Source organism: Triticum urartu, chromosome 4A (genome assembly GCF_056163025.1).
Source record: "Triticum urartu cultivar PI428250 chromosome 4A, HENAU_Tu73, whole genome shotgun sequence".
Taxonomy (NCBI): Eukaryota; Viridiplantae; Streptophyta; class Magnoliopsida; order Poales; family Poaceae; genus Triticum; species Triticum urartu.
This window is the reverse complement of record NC_141876.1, coordinates 160,331,152-160,348,166: the sequence shown is the minus strand read 5'-3', so window position 1 is coordinate 160,348,166 and position 17,015 is coordinate 160,331,152.

The following is a 17,015-nucleotide window of genomic DNA, read 5'->3' as shown; positions in this document are numbered from 1 at the left end:
AGGGGACGACTCGAAGCCGGGGAAGACGCAGCAGTGGATGCCCATGCGAAAAGGAGTATGAGGGTTCACTGGTTCGGCTGCGGTGTGAGGCTGCTGTCGCCGCAGAATAACAGGGGGTGTGGGTGAGTAGAGGGATGGCCTGGCCAGCGGTGGGAGTACTAGGGGGCAGTGAGGCCTCCGCGGCATCACAGCCGACCACGGGAGGCAAGAGCACGCGGCACGACCGGCGCTGGTTTGGGCGGCTGGAGCAAGAAGACCAGAGGTTGAAAAGGCACTACGGCCATTGGATGAACATCGTACGGTAACAGGAGCTAGAATCGTTCATATTGACTAAGTTGACAAAGCCCTCCATCCCCGTCAACTTGGTAGGCCCACAAGTCAGCCTCCCACTATGCTGGGTTCCAGCTGGCAGGGGGAACATTCATTTTTTTTGTGCGTAATAAGGAGGCACTTCCTTGTGTGCGAAGATAGCTGGTGGGTCCGGCATGTCAGTGGGGGGCACGTTATTTTCACGAAATACAGAGGCCCTTCCGGTGGGTCCTAGATGTCAGGTGGAGGAATCATTATTTTGCGCGTAATAAGGAGGCATTTCCTTGTGTGTGGCCGTGGACCCAGCTGTCAGCCTCTCCACGCATAGTCTACTTCCGTTGGTGTCGTTCATTGACCACGTTGACCACGCCGCGCCGAGCGCATCCAAGGTGGTGGACGACGGAGAGGCCCCGGACAGCAGCAAGCCGGAGATGGGAAGACGCGGGAGTAGAGTCGCAGACGGAGAGGTGTACGAGGGTTAACTGGTTCTAGTGCGGTGTGGTTCGGCAGTCGGTGGAGAAGAACAGGAGGTGTGGAGGGGTGGAGGGATGGCCCGGCCAACGGTGGAGTAGTGCTTCATAGCGAAGCGTGCTAAGCCGAGCTGCTAGCAGAAGGAGGCGGGAGGTGGTCCCGGCGGCACTTGAGGAAGAAGACGAGAGATTGAAGATGGATGCCGGTCGTTGGATGTAAATCCAACGGCTAACATGTCAGAATCATTTGTTGACTAAATTGACAACGACTTGTGTTGGCTTCGACCTATTGGCCCACACTTCAGCCTCCAAAAATGTGGCAGTTATTCAACCCATTTTTTTCAGAATTTACAGTCTTTTTTTGCGCGGTAGAATTTACTATCAATTTGATCTTTTTTTTTAATTACAGCCATTAGCTGGGTTGGGTGAACAAATAATGTAGCGTCCATGTGACCCATTTATTTTATTTCCTAAAAAATTACAGGCCATTTGGACTTTCTCAAAATACACGATTTTGTTGGGCTGATTCTAATTATAATGTTGGGTTGCGCCAGCAATGTTATCAAAAAATAAAAAGGGGCTGAGCATTTTGTTATAAATATATTTAAATAATAAGTGATATTATTACATTCGTCCTTAAATCTTACCATGCTTTTGTACACAATCACTAGGATTTTCGTGCCAAAACAATCCAGGATTTTATTTGTTAAGAAATTATTTTTATAAGTTAATAAGATGTGGGGTATTGTTTTCTTACATATGTAAGTATCTGTTAAATATATGATGAAAATAAAAATAATATATAATAACATATAAAATAATTTTTTTAGAAAAACAGGGAGCATCTCCCCGGTTCCATTGCTGAGAACGAAACCACAACATATTCTGATACAGCAGCTCAAAGAGCAGTTCGAAAGCAAAGGTAGAAAAGCTACAAACAAGGGGGGTGGATGAACAAGTTCTCTGAATAACATAAATCACCCGAGTGGTGCCAATGGCAGAGCGGATAGAGCACTCAAATGAAACAAGCAGGGTTGAGTGAAGCCTTCCTAGTCTTCAGCCGAGGGGCCGTGTCAGCCTGCGGCGACCAGTAAGCAAGCGGAGACACCGGGCTGGAAGGCATAGCATGGTGGATGTCCCTCTTTTTCGGCGCCAGGTGCCCATCATCTTCATCAGAGATCTTGAGATGAGCCCACGGGTCCAGCCCCAAAGCAGGTCGAGCCTTGTTCAGCCACAAGTGATCGCCAACGGTTTCTGGAGGGATCTTGTTAGGGTTTCCACGAAGCTCATCAAGTTGTCCTTGTCCGATCCGGAGGAGAGAATCTCCCAGTTCCTCACCATGTTCCTGATCAACCTCAAGACCCGCGGAATGGAAAACCAGGAGGTGTTACTGAAAATCATAGCATTTCTATATTTCCAGAGGCACCAAAGGACAGCTGAGCTAACAGTATTTAAAACTGAGCACTTTTTGGTAGCAATCCAGAATCTGGCGACAGATTCGAAGGATGAGCCAATCTGATTAGAGAAATATTCCTCAATGTGGGCCAGAGATGTTTAGCAACTATACACTCAAAAAATAGGTGAGAACAAGACTCTTGTTCCAAGCAGTAAACACAATCAAGGGGTTTGATGGTGTGTCTCTTCCTAAGGTTATCCCTAGTCATCAATTTGTTTTTGGAGAGAAGCCAGAGAAATACATGAATTTTAGGGGGGACTCTCAATTTCCAGACAGCAGGGATAAACACGGGTTGAACCCCTCTAAAGTTGATAACATGATAGAGGGAGCTGGAGGAATACTTCCCCTTATTGTCCAGCTGCCAAATCAGCGCATCCGGCTCGGTAGTAAAGGTAATGCTTTTGGCAATTTCCTCCAACTAGAACCATTATTCCAAGAGACTATCACTAAAGTTCCTTCTAAAAGAGAGTTTTAGGCATTGACCGTCCCAAACTTCATTGACACTTTTGTTAAGCTCATTGCAGACAGAGTAAATAGGCCAAAATTAGACTGCTAGGGGGATGTGCCAAACCAAGTATCTTCCCAGAAACTGGTTCTGCTCCCATCCCCTATGTTCCATCTGTAGCCAAATTTCACAGCATGCATAATAGATTTTAATCCTTTACAGAATCTAGAGGTCTTAGGTTGGAGGAAGGGACAAAAATATTAGTTTTATTTCCTAGGTATTTATGGGCAATAATAAGGTTCTAGGGTTTCAGTTCTTCCTCATAGAATCTTTTAATCCAAGACCCTAGAAGACGGATGTTAATTTCTTGGAGGTTAGGTATGCCTAGGCCTCCAAAATCTTTTTTTCATAGAGACTAGGGCCCAATTAGAAAGGTGGAGCTTCCCATTTCCCTCAAAATCATTCCACAAGCAATGAGACATCTGAGAATTGATGAGGTTCACTGCCCATTTAGGGAACTTGAAGAAGGAGAGGAGATACACTAGAATGCTAGCCAAAAAAGCTTGTATAAGGATCAATCTACCTCTGTAAGAGAGAAGTTTGCCCCTCCAACCAGCAATCCTTTTAATGATTTTATCCAGAAGCGGTTGGATATCCTCTCTCCTCAGTTTATCATAGTGGAGAGGGATACCTAGGTACTTAATGGGGAAGTTACCTTTATTACAGACTAGAATAGAGAGGAAGTCAGCTAACTCCTGATCATCCATGTTGATAGGGATGAGTTCACTTTTAGAGTAGTTGACTCTCATGCCCGAGACTTGTTCAAAACATGTTAGAACAGTTTTCAGATTGCTAGCATGTGTGGAGTCATTGTCTAAGAAAAGGATGGTATCATCTGTATATTGAAGGCAGATGATGCCACCAGGGCAGACCTCAGGACAGAGCCCTGCAATCAGACTATGATCAGCAGCTTTGCTCGGCATTTTAGTAAGAACGTCCACTACTAAATTAAAAAAAAGCGGGGAAATGGGGTCACCTTGCCTAAGGCCTTTACCAGCAAGGAAAAAAAATCACTTCGACAGTTATTTAACTTGACCCCAACAGACCCCCCATGAGTAAGTTGCTGGATCCAACTAGTCCATTTACCCCCAAAACCTCTAAGCTCCAGGAGTTTCATAAGGAAATCAAGGTCAACTTTATCGAAGGCAGTCTAAACTAGAATTACCATCTAGAGAAAAATTCTCACAAACAGAGCCTACAGATCTATTTTGGTGAGGGTAAATAAAGGAAGAGCATTCACTGCCATCATTAAGAGAAGTAACATCTACACCAATCTTAGCAGCAATGGCATTGAAGGAAGGATCATTCAAGTTGGAGAAGGAAGTGTGTTTCATACCCTGGGGTTTTTGCACTTCCAGGTTCTGAACCTCTTTGAGCTGTTGAGCCTTTTCAATAATGGTTCTCTTTTCACCAGCTACCCTGGCACTGGTTCTGGTGGCTTGAATAGGACCCCATTTGGGAAGGTGCTTCTCCTTAGGAAGGGCAGGGAAGTCAGAGTTGTATTTTGAGTCCAAATTGTTTGGGAGTTCAGTTGTTTCAACAAGTGCCTCTTGATCCTCTTGTGGATCTACAGAACCTTCTAATTCCATCAGATCATCATCTTCCAGGAGCTCCATTTCCTTGAGGAGGTTGAATCCATCGGTTTCATCAAGCACAAAATTCTGAGTTGAGGAGTGTATGGAGAATCAGGGAGGTGTGTCTTGAGGACTGAAGTGGGTGTAGTTTCTCCAAGCATCTGATTGTGGCCAAAAACTGTCCTCTGATGTTAGGGGCCCCAGATTGGCAGCGGGCCCTTTATCTGATTTAGATCTAGAGCTCCTGTTGGATTCAGCATCTTCAGTAAGATTGGTACCAGTTTCAGCTGCAGAGACATATGTACCAGCAAAGAGGTTGGTGGAGGTGCCAGTTTCAGTGGGGGTTAAGGACTCCACCTCAATGAGTAGCCTATAGATTTTGTTCCCAACTCCAAAAAAGCCTTTCAGCAGGGATTTTGGAGGGATCTTTACATAAGATTTTGACCCTAACAGTTTCATAGAATGACTTGAAATTATGCTGCCAATCCACATCCAGTAAGACCCCCAGAGTGGAAGTGATTTGATCCAGCATAGTCCAGTCACACCACTTGGGGGTTCAATTTCCTGATCTTGATCCAAGTTTCCTGGAGGTCCTCTTCAGCCTCAATCCTGCCTTTCCATACTTCAACATTGACTACATCATTGTCTTTTTTGAGACCAAAATAGGGGTATCCAGCAACTTGAACTACATCTATTTCAGGAGGGAATTTGACCAAGAATGTCCACTCATCTAGGGCATTGATTGGCCAGGGCCAGTTGGTTTTGTAAATGTCTGCAAACTCAGTGGCAAGTTCCTGCTTGGTCACTTCACCAGCTTCTACCAGAACAATCCCCACATTCTTCAGGGAGCCATGATACTGAGCATTTCCATCAGGTGGGTCTATGTGGTAGAACCCTAATGCCGGAGCAGCATTTCCAACATATCTAGTAGAACTGTGGGTTTTCCTTCTGACAGGGCAATTCTCAACTTTATGGGTAACCCTTTTGCAGATAAAACAACTCTTGGGCTTGACACATTTATCCATATGATGCCCTGGTTCCCCACAGTTGTAGTAGATAACCTTAGAGTATGCCATAAGGACTGAAGCAGGGGCAGGAGCAGTTTTCTAGATGTCTTGCCTCTTCTTTTGCTGATTCTTGCCTCGAGATTTCCCACTGATCTGAGAGTCAGAACTACCAGCAGATTGATCTTGGGCAATTACAGGAGCCTGCCCAGATTGTGCCCCCATTTGGGGTGGAGGTGGGCCGTACCACTGCCCAACCGGCGCTCCCCCCATTGTGATAGGGGAAATTCATCGGAGTTCCTGGTTCCTTCTCTTCCTCCAGCCAGATGTTGTCTCTCAGGAAGCAGAAATAACCACCAGACAGCTCAATTGAAGCAGATTGCAAGCCTAATTTCAATCTTCTGCGGGTTTGGGGGAGAGGTAAGGTAGGGGATCGACCTGCTCCGGCTCCGGTGGTGTGCTGGTGGGCATGAGTCCAGTCAAGCATTCCCATCTCGCAGCATGGCGTGGATCTCCTGAATTCACTTGTCCTTTCGCCCATCGAACAAACGCAATCGGCGGCTCGCTGGGGTGGGGCACCCTGTGCTTCTCCGAGAAATCTCCTTCGAAGTAGATCCGCATGGCTAGATTCAGCAGCTCCCAATCCACATGATCCTTGCACATCCGAGCATACCTGCGCGAGTGAGAGAACGGATTCGGTCCCTCCTCGGCTTCCTCCCTCGCAGCTGCCTCCTCTTATTCCCTCCATTCGCGCGTGCACTGGGTCCAGGAGAGAGCGTCGTCGCGGCTCCGCATCGCCCGCTCCCTCCATCTCCTCCCTCGAGTCTCCCGCAGCACTGCCGGCACGACGGAGTCGAGCGGCTGGAGCATCTGTGGGAAGGCTTTGTAGACATGTGGGAGATGCATCTTGTACATCTGCCTATCTTCCAGTCATTCCCCATTGGATATGGCCGGCGACTCCATGGGGCGCGTGAGCGGACTTGCTGAGGGGGGCAGGCGCGCCCGGAGTCAGGAGGCGGGGGGTGACGGCAAGATCTATGGCGGCGGCGAGGGTGGAGGTAGTGGCGGGGGCGGCGGCGAGGGTGGAGGTGGTGGTGGGGGCGAAGGGGATCGCGAGAGCGGTCATCTATTTGCCAATTATGTGAACTAAACAGTCAACATATAAAATAATTTAAATATATATAATATAGTTAGAAGGGAAACATAAGTTGGACCTGGCGTTCCTATTCTTATATAGAAAAATAGAACAGACCTCTGCGTTTTCTTCAAAAAATACATAAATTGGGCTGCCAAAAATAAAACCTCGGATGGGAGGTCCATAGGCCGGTCAAACCGGCCTATGGACCTCCCATCCGAGGTCGTGGGTTGCGCATGTTAAAAATGAAAGCCTAGACGGGGCAGCCCAAAACCACGTCCAACGCTTGCCTAAACTTCGTCCCTCGTTTTCTCTGTGTTTCGCACACTCGACATTGTGTGGGCACTTTGACTGTGCATCATATGAAGATGTGTATTGCATGAATGTTGATCAACATGATGTTAACTGGCTGGTAGTTCCATTTTCGACCATGAATAAAACTTCCAACATGATGTTAACCCTGTTTGAAAAGGCCGTGTTAATATAAATGCTCTACCTCTAAAAGTTGCAGTTTCTTATCTGAAACTGAACTTGCAGTTTCTTATCTGAAACTGAAACTTGCAGTTTCTTATCTAAGAATCACATTGTCTACACTTTTATACTCCTATGAAACTACATTTTTTAAGTGCTAAAAACAGATATCTAGAATTCATAAAATACTTCATATGCTCAATACTGCAAATCTGAAATTCAAAAGACATTCATATCTGAAAGTACTCTCAAAATACACAACACAAAACACAATTCACAACCTGCAAATACTGACAACCCTAAGCTCCTCCTGACAATTCACAACCTGCCCGACTATTGGGCTGGTGGGGGGGGCAGGCCCCTCCTATTCCTCGGCGGCAGACAGACGCCCCGTGAGACGATGTGAATGGCGAGGGAGACGATGGCGGGGATGCATCGTCGGGCCAACTGCTTTTCTCCTCTTGCAGTTGGGTTCGGTCGACGAAGACTCCACCGGCTCGCTCTGGCAGGACACCCTCACAAACAGCACCCTGTAGATGCTCGATCCTTCAAACTCTAGTGGATGCTCCATCTGGGATCGATACTCCCACCACCGCTCCCTCACGATCGGATTCGGTGAATCTGTTTGCTCCATGGCCTAGAGGAGAAGCTCTATGTACTCCGACCCGACACCCTCCGGGAGTATCGCCGCCTTTTTGCTCTGTTGGAGATATTTGGCCATGGATGTCGTCGTCGCCGCTAGTTGTTCCTTGTTGTCAAACCAAGACTATATCTCCAACATCCTAGCTAGCTTTGTCAGCGTTCTGGGAACGGGGGTCCCCAGACTTGCCTGCCTGCGGCCTGCAGCGTGGCTCAAAGGGGGACCCAGCACGGCCCATCTTCACCAACACAAACCCAAGACCCTCGCGAGGGGCCAAGCCTCGCGGGGCGGATGACGCGAAGCTTCCTGAGGCACGGCCTCGTCAGGCTGGCTCACGAGGAGGCGGAGAGATCAAGGCGGGGTACCTCACGTGGTGCCCATGACGCAAGCCATGACAATTCAGGGCGCCAGGCGGGTGCCAACCCGCGCAGCGTCCTCCTTTCCTCTTTGGTGCAAAGGGGGCAAGCGCAGCCATGGAGTACCGAGGCATCAGGCAAAGGTTGCCATTTCGGTGCAAAGAGACCAAGACCAGGAGGACTACGAGAGGGAGGTCACCGTGGAGCCCAAGACGGCGTCATCACCAGAGCTTTGCGCAGGCGAAGACTACTTTTGTCAGGATAGCTGATACTTGCTGTCCCCCTTCAAATTAGCCCGCCATTGTTGGCTCCCTTCCCGCTCAATATTTGGCAAGAGGACCAGGGCCTCTATAAATAGGACCAGCCACCCACATAGCTGGGGGGACGAAAAAGAGGTAGGAAGGAAGAGGCTCGTTTGAAGGGTCGGCCAAAGGAGAGCAGAGAGAGAGAGAGAGAGAGAGAAAGGTGGCTGAACTCCTCCCAGCAGTTCATCGCCTCAGCCAAGAACAGACCCTCGCGAGGCTGTTCTTCCTTGTATTGTTCATCATCATCAGCCCAAGAGGCAATCCACCACACCACACACTAGAGTAGGGTATTACACCACAACGGTTGCCTGAACCAGTATAAACCCTATGTCTCTTGTGTTGTTCTTTCCTTAGTTTAGATCCTAGCACGGCGGAGGGGTGTAGGAAGGTAGGAGGCGAAATCTCCGCACGCACCCCAGTGTTCGAACCTCAAGGGTCTGCCGGAACCCGAAATCCGACATTTGGCATGCCAGGTAGGGGTGCGCCGGAATTCGTCTTCCACTGCCCCGTTCTCCTCCGACCGTCACGCCCATGTCTTACGCTCGTCGGGCCCGCGCCGAGCGCCGGGCCGCACTCGCTTCCCGCGTCGCCCAGACGGCCCCTGTCGGCGGGCATCCACGCCGTTCCCCGTCACCTGCCGTCAACGCCGCCACCGCCCCGGCGGGGGACGAGCAGCAAGCATCGTCCCAGCATCCGTCCGTGTGGCAAGACGGCCGCACCGCAACTCCCTCGCTCGCCCCAGCTGGATCTTCATCCCGCGCGCTCCGCGCGCCCATGGAGGCTTGGGCTGCACTCATCGCGGCAAACGAGCTCCTGCGCTACCGTCCCGTCGACGAAGTCTACGAAGAATGGCTCGACCGCGTCGCCGAGCTCGTCCGCACTGCAGGGGGCTCTTCCGCGCCGTCCGTTCCGCTGCACCGTACCCCGCCCCGCGCGGGCGAAGAGGCTCCGGCGGCGCCCCGGCCGCCTCCTCCTCAAGAAGACGCCATGGCTCCATGGCGCATGGCCCCTGGGTGGAACCCGCTCCGTCAGGTGCTAGCGCAGCAAGAACAGAGCTGTCAAGAAGTCCCTCGCCTGCCAGAAGCTGCCCGGGCACTCCCTGCTCCAGCACGAGGCGACCATCCCCCTGCTCCAGCACGTGGGGGCATGCAAGACCAAGCTCTCCATCACCTAAGGCCTTCCGTGGCCACAGCAGGCTGCCGCGCCTACACCACCGAACTACGCAGCGTCGCGTGGCCCGGCAAGTTCAAACCAGACCTGCCTCCTCGCTACGACGGCACGGCCGACCCTGCGGAGTTCCTCCAGCTCTACGAGCTGGGCATCGAAGCTACCAACGGAGATGAGAAGGTCATGGCGAACTGGTTTCCCATGGCGCTCAAGGACGGGGCCCGCACCTGGCTCCTGAACCTGGCTCCAGGCACAATCTCCTCCTGGGAAGAGATGCGCACCCGCTTCATCGCCAACTTCCAAGGTACTCGCGACATGCGCCGCATCAAGCAACAACCCGGGGAGACCCTGCAGAAGTACATCCAGCGCTTCAACAATGCACGCCTCAAGATCCCCAAGGTGACTGAGGAGGCCATCATCTCAGCTTTCTCCGACGGAGTGCGCGACGTCAAGATGAAGGAGGAGCTGGCGATGCATGAAGACCGGTGCACTTCCTTGGAGCTGTTCAACTTGGCAAACAAGTGCGCCAGGGCTGAGGAGGGGCGTCTCTCCCTCCTCGAGCTGCCTTCCGCAGACCCATAAGAGAAGAAGCTCAAGGCCAAGGATGTGAAGCGCAAGGGGGCTGCAGTGCTCGCTGCAGAACCAGACACCAAGCGGGGCAGAGATCAGCCCGAACCTCCCAAGGGCAGCCGGTACTGCGTGTACCACGACCTCCACACCCACAACACCAATGAATGCCAAGAACTCCGAGCCGTGCGTGAAGGAAGGATCGGCCGTCGCCCCGACCGCGGTGACCAGGGCTACGGTCGAGGAGGAGGAAGAAACACAGGACGCTGGGAAGACCATGGGCCGCGCCAAGGGTGGCGCGACCAACCTCGCGAGGATCGCTGGCAAGACCCGCCTCGCAAGAGAGGATGGAGGGATCAGCCTCGCGAGGGAGACTGGAGGGATCAGCCTCGCGAGGATCGCCCGCTAGGCAACGCAGGCCTCCCACCGCTGCCGCCGCAGCCAAGGAGAAATGAGGACCGCCATCAGGACGAGGAGGCTGGGGGCTTCCAGGAGCCGCGCGCGATCGCCTGCATCTTGGGCGGAGCACAAGCCCCAGCCTCTCAGTGCATCTTCAAGCAGTTCGCCCGCGAAGTGAACACAGCACTCCCCAGACTCGAAGCCACATGCCCTCTCAGGTGGTCGGCGTGCGCCATCATGTTCAGCTCAGCAGATCAGCTCAAGTGTGCAGCAACAGCCGGAGTCCTCCCGATGCTTTGTTCCCCAATCATCAGCAACGTGGTGGTCACCAAGACCCTCATCGATGGCGGGGCAGGGCTCAACGTCCTGTCCGTGGAGACGTTCAACAACCTCCATGTGCCCTACAGCCAGCTTCAGCCAACCAAGCCCTTCTCCGGCATCACTGACGGCTCCACGGTCCCGATTGGGTAGGTCTGCCTCCCTGTCACCTTCAGGGCATGCGACAACTACCGCACCGAGCTCATCGACTTCGACGTCGTTCACATTCGCTTGTCATACAACGCCATCCTTGGATACCCAGCGCTGGCCAAGTTCATGGCCGCAACTCACCACGGCTACAACGTCCTCAAGATGCCAGGAAGTGGAGGAGTCATCACGGTGCCCTGTGAAGAGAAGGACGCGGTGTGTTCCCTGGAACGAGCCTTTCAGGCCGCATCACTGGAAGACCCGGATCGCTGAAGCAGGAGGCTTCCCGAGACCACCCCCAAGAAGAAGAAGACATCGTCTGGCTCGACCACTCAGGAGGCAGGCCCCTCTGGGCCCGCGCCTGCCCAGGGGGAGCCTCCCTCCATCGCATAGGAAAGCGCGCCCGGCGCCCTCCTCAGGCAGGGCTCGGGGGCTCTCCCCTGTAGGGCCACCGACCTAGCTAGGGTCACGAGGGAGGCGCTTGGACACCACATGGAGGCATGTTTTGAAGCACGTTTCCCTCAAGAAGGAGCAAGGCAAGGAGATCCAGACCCATAGGATTTCGTTAGCAAGGTAATTCAGGAGCTACAGGAGTCAAGAGTAATGAGAGGCGCCCGCCTCCTACCAGCAGTGGCCCCCCATCCAGGCGAGGATGGTGGGCTGCGCATCTGCATCGACATACCAGGGCTCAACCGAGTCGCCTCTCTGGAGCGCCTCTGGCCCTCGCGAGTGGGGCGCTGCGGAGGTCCACCCCACAGCTACGTTCGCATGCCTTACGGCTTGCCGAACGCGGCTGACGCGTACCAGCGCCTCATGAGGGGCATCACGGAGGTACGAGAGGCCAGGCGTTTCGCATCCCTAGCGGAGATGGAGATGGCCCGCGAGGAGCCGCCAGCGCCTCCGGAGCCTCCCGAGGCCCCTGGGCCTGGGGGCTCGTGAGGATCGGCTCCCGCAGCCCCCTGAGCCTACTACACCAACACCCCTTCGTCCTCAACATCATCAGGTGACATCTTTCGAGTTTCACTTCCAGCTGGGAGCGCCCCCAGGGCTGCATTATTCCCAGGCCGCGTGGGTCCGTCCCTGCGGCGTGTATCCCTTTGTTCCATGTTGTTAGCTTACCTTGTTGGGGGCACCCCTCAGGCTGCATGATCCCCAAGCCACTCGGGCCAGGCCCAGTGGCATGTATGTCGTTTGCGTTTATTTCCGATCATGCGTTAGGCCCACCACGCTTGATTATTTGACGCCGGTCCACGGCACCTCTTCTCCTCCATGCCGACCACTTGCACGTTAAAGGGGTGCACCTGAGCATCGCGACTCAGGGCTCTTACTGGCTCTCCAGCGCACACCCTCTGGCCTTGTCCATGGCATCGCGACCTGGCATACCAGTGACGGCTGAGACCAGCTCGAGGGCCGGGACCCAAGGACGTAGAGTGCCGACATCTAACCAAATTTGCAGGGACACATCACAAGATAAGGCCCAGTGCCAGGCGCAACCCGCCTAGAGGTAGGGCCCCGTGAGTCCCGTGCTGGCTCACGGGTGCCCAGATACACCTCGCTAGGCCCTACCGTGCCAGCGACGTGTCAGGGCGGGGCTGTACACGCCCCGGGGGCTCCTCCCGGAGGGGGCCCCCCTCCCACGTACCAGTGGAAGCACCATGCTCCGCGCTGGCTGACAACACTGCCGAGGAGCAGCTATGCCCGTACACATACGGTAGCACTATGCTCCACGCTGGTGATAAACAACTGAGGGTGGCCCCCGGGCCGCATCAACCTCAGGGAGCCCAGAGCTCAGTGTCTAGCCTCATCTTAATGCCTCCCCTCGGGAGTGCCGCGCGAGGGGGCTGGGCACGGGGGCTGCGCCTGGGTCACACCCAGACGCACGCCGCCCGGCCAGGTCCCCCCCAGGCCTGGTTCGGCACACGTCTCTCCCCGAGTGGAGCCAAGGTACGAAGGCCGTTTGAGCGTCAAGGGGGACTCCTGAGCATCGTGACTTAGGAGCCTAACTGGTCACGTAGCCCCTCACTCCGTGGCCCCGTCCTGGTTTCCGATCGGGACCATCGCTGGGTGAGGCACACGCGCGGCCAGGCTCTGCAGACGTAGAACGGTGGATCCACCCGCATCACACCTCCCTACTTGTTGTTCGTGCACCAAGGGGGACTCCTGAGCATCGCGACTCAGGAGCCTAACTTGTCACGTAGCCCCTCACTCCATGGTCCCGTCCTGGTTTCCGGTCGGTACTATTGCTGGGTGAGGTACGCGCGGGACCGGGCTCTGCCAGCGTAGAACGTAAGCAAGTAGGAAGGAAAAGCACTAATCTCAAGGAATTCAAAAGCAAATATTATAGTCCACACTGTTATTTCAATGCCAAACACAAGTTTAAATGCCTCCCCGAGGCATGATACATGTGCAGGAATTAAAAGCAGGATAGGAGCCACGACGGAGTCACTTGGCGGCGGGGGAGCAGCGCGCAGCGGGTTCGCCTCACGGAGCAGCGGGGTCGGCAGCGCCTTGCTCCAGCTTGGTGCTGAAGGCCCGGAACTTCCCCAGCAGAGCCTCCGCGCGACCCTTCATGGCCTCGGTAGCGGCAGCGGCACGCTCACCGCTCACTGGTTCCAGCAGGCTGTCGAGGTCGACACCGGGATCGCGAAGGTAGATGTGGGTGAGGACCCGCGTCAGTGCTGCAGAAGACAGGACACGCGCCTCGGCCTCGGCCGTGAGGCCAAGGCCAAGGGCGACATCTTCAAGAGCGTGGACCAGGAAGGGAAGCAGCTTGGCGGGACCGTCCTCAGCGCCAGCCAGTGGGCTCTCCAGGCCGCTGTCGTAAAGCATCCTCGGCGAGGAGCGAGCCTTCGCCTCCAACTCCGTGAAGGCCGCGCGGTCCTCGGCAAGAACCAGGGCCTTGCCATCCAGCTCGGCCTTCCTCGCCCCCAACTCCTGCTCCAGCGCGCCTAGGCAGTCATAGCGCTTCCTGAGCTTGGCCTCCTGGCCCTCGACGGCTGCCTCGCGAGCCTTCACGCCTTCTTCCTGCTCTTGGCGAAGGCGGACCTCTTCCGCGAGCCGATCCCGCAGGCCTTGCAGCTCGTCCTCCAGCGCCTTGCAGCGACCGCGGACGTCGACCACCTCCCCCAAGGCTGCATCACGGGCAGCCTTCGCCTCCAGGACGGCCTGCTTCTCCTCGTCGCATGCCGTCGAGGCCTGGACCAGCACCGACCGAATCGAGGCGTCGGAGCGAACCCATCCAGAAGCCAGCTCCAAACGCCAGGCCACCAAGCGGGGGTCGGCGCCAAGAAGATCCTGCCGCAGTCGGTCCAGCTCAGCAACAGCACGATCCAGAACGGAAAAAGGAGTCGGAGAGATAGCGGCCGGTGGAGTAGGAGGAGAAGGCGGCAGCGCAGCCGCAGCATCCTGAGGCAGAGTCTGCCGCGCCCCGACAGCTGTAGTGGCGACGGCGGGCAAGAGCACCTCGGGAGCCACTTGGGCCGTGGGGGCTGAGCTCGCCCCAGCCGGCTCAGCCAGACCTCGTGAGGACGACCGGGCAGGAGAAGCCTGTGCGTCGCGGTCACCTTCCTTCGCGGGCAGAAGCGCCGCCACGGATGGAACCTCGGGAGCCCCCTTCGGCTTCTTTGCTGCGGGCGCCAACCTATCCAAAGATGCGGACGTCAAGCCTCAGAAGCAGAGCAAGAGATAAAGACAAGAATCGAATGCTTACGGGTCGTCGCCAGTGAGCTCAAGCGGCCTCCGGCCAAATTTGAAGCCTGAAAGCCGGCTGGAAGGGTCGACCTCGGGAAGCTTGGAGGCAGAAGGTGCGTCTGCGGTTCGCCCCGGGGCCGGGCGAGACCCGCGGGAGATCAGCCCGGTCCTGTCCTTCTTCGGGATCGGGGGCGAGCTCCCGCCGTCCTGCTCATCGTCGTCTACTTCGTCATCCTCATCGTCATCATTCGGAGAAAGGAGGAGAACGCGGGACCTACGCCGGGGGAGGGGAGCCCTCGACTCTCCGTCAGTCGCCTCGGAGTCAGGCCCTTTTCCACGCTCCCCTCTCCCTTCCTCTTCGCTGGAGTCACCGGAGGGCACGTCCACCGGTTCCTCAAGAGCTTCCAGGGGCACTGGCCCATCCCCGTTGAAGACGGGCATGGACTTCACCACCTGCTCCCAGTCGTTGCGGAGGAACAAGGGCGTAGGAGCGCCCTCCAGCGTCGCCACATTGCCCCCGACTAGAGATTAGAGAACCGCAGCCAGGTCTCCGGCAGCCAAGGCCCCGGGGTTCGGACGGGGCCTCCACATTGGAAGCGAGTACTGCCGAAGCGGAGCCAGCCGGTGCTCCAGGAACTCCCTCAGCAGCGACGCGCCGGTCAGCTTCGCCGACGCCATGTCGGCCTGCCTCAGATCCGCGTCCATCTTCTCCAGCACCATCTTCGCGCGGGGATCCGTGAGCTCCACTCGACCCTAGTCGCTGGAGCTCGTGGGCTGCTCCATGGGCAGGATCAGCCGAGGGTGGATAAGCCCAGCATCCACCAAGATCCACTTGCTCCTGAAGCCCTCAATCCTCTTCCCAGAGTTCGAGATGGCAATGGCGCAACCGGACGCAACGAAGCTCGCGCACGCGGAAGCAGTCCCGTGAGAGGTCCGGAGGTAGAAGTAGTGGCGCAGCAAGGCCACTGAGGGCTGCACCCCAACATGTGCTTCGCAATAATAAGCAAAGATTGCCAGGAGAAGGATGGAGTTGGGATGGAGATGCAGAGCCTGTAGCTTGTAATGGCGGAGGACGGAGAAGAAGAACTCGGAGAAGGGAGGCACCAGGCCAGCAACAATGGCACTTACGAAGAGCGGATAGAAGGTGCTCCTTTGACCCTCAGGGGTGGCAGAGCCGGCCTTGAACACCTTCTCCCCGTCTATGCCCCACGCCATCGCCATCCGGCACAACCGGGCAAGGCCCGCCTCCGACACGTTCGGCGAGGCCAGGGCAGACGAGTACCAAGCTGCGGCCGGGGGCTCACGAGGCGCCATGGCTCCCAAGGCCGCATGGTCTGAGCAGATCTGGAAATCTCGGAGGAAGGAAGGAGAGGCGCAAGAAAGGGGATCTCAGCAGCAACCGGAGAAAGCAAGAAGCAGGGCCTAGGCGGATGCCACTCCTTTATCAACTCGCGCGGTTACTGAGGCGCCCACGTCCAGTCAACCACCACGCGGCGCCCATGGCCGCAGGCTGTTAGGGCCTGCGGCGCTTCGCTCTTGCCCTTCCGCCTCCCTGTACGGCCAAGTCCGGGCGCGCCTTGGGCCCAGGGGCTACTGTCGGCGTTCTGGGAACGGGGGTCCCCAGACTTGCCTATCTGCGGCCTACGGCGTGGCTCAAAGGGGGGCCCAGCATGGCCCATCTTCACCAACACAAACCCAAGACCCTCGCGAGGGGCCAAGCCTCGCGGGGCGGACGACGCGAAGCTTCCTCAAGCACGGCCTCGTCAGGCTGGCTCATGAGGAGGCGGGGAGATCAAGGCGGGGTACCTCACGAGGTGCCCATGATGCAAGCCATGACAACTCAGGGCGCCAGGCGGGTGCCAGCCCGCGCAACGTCCTCCTTTCCTCTTTGGTGCAAAGGGGGCAAGCGCAGCCATGGAGTACCGAGGCATCAGGCAAAGTTTGCCATTTTGGTGCAACGAGACCAAGACCAGGAGGACTACGAGACAGAGGTCACCTTGGAGCCCAAGACGGCGTCATCACCAGAGCTTTGCGCAGGCGAAGACTACTTTTGTCAGGATAGCTGATACTTGCTGTCCCCCTTCAAATTAGCCCGCCATTGTTGGCTCCCTTCCCACTCAATATTTGGGAAGAGGACCAGGGCCTCTATAAATAGGACCAGCCACCCACATAGCTGGGGGGGAGACGAAAAAGAGGTAGGAAGGAAGAGGCTCGTTAGAAGGGTCAGCCAAAGGAGAGCAGAGAGAGAGAGAGAGAGAAAGGTGGCTGAACTCCTCCCAGCAGTTCATCGCCTCACCCAAGAACAGACCCTCGCGAGGCTGTTCTTCCTTGTATTGTTCATCATCATCATCCCAAGAGGCAATCCACCACACCACACACTGGAGTAGGGTATTACACCACAACGGTGGCCCGAACCAGTATAAACCCTGTGTCTCTTGTGTTGTTCTTTCCTAAGTTTAGATCCTAGCACGGTGGAGGGGTGCAGGAAGGTAGGAGGCGAAA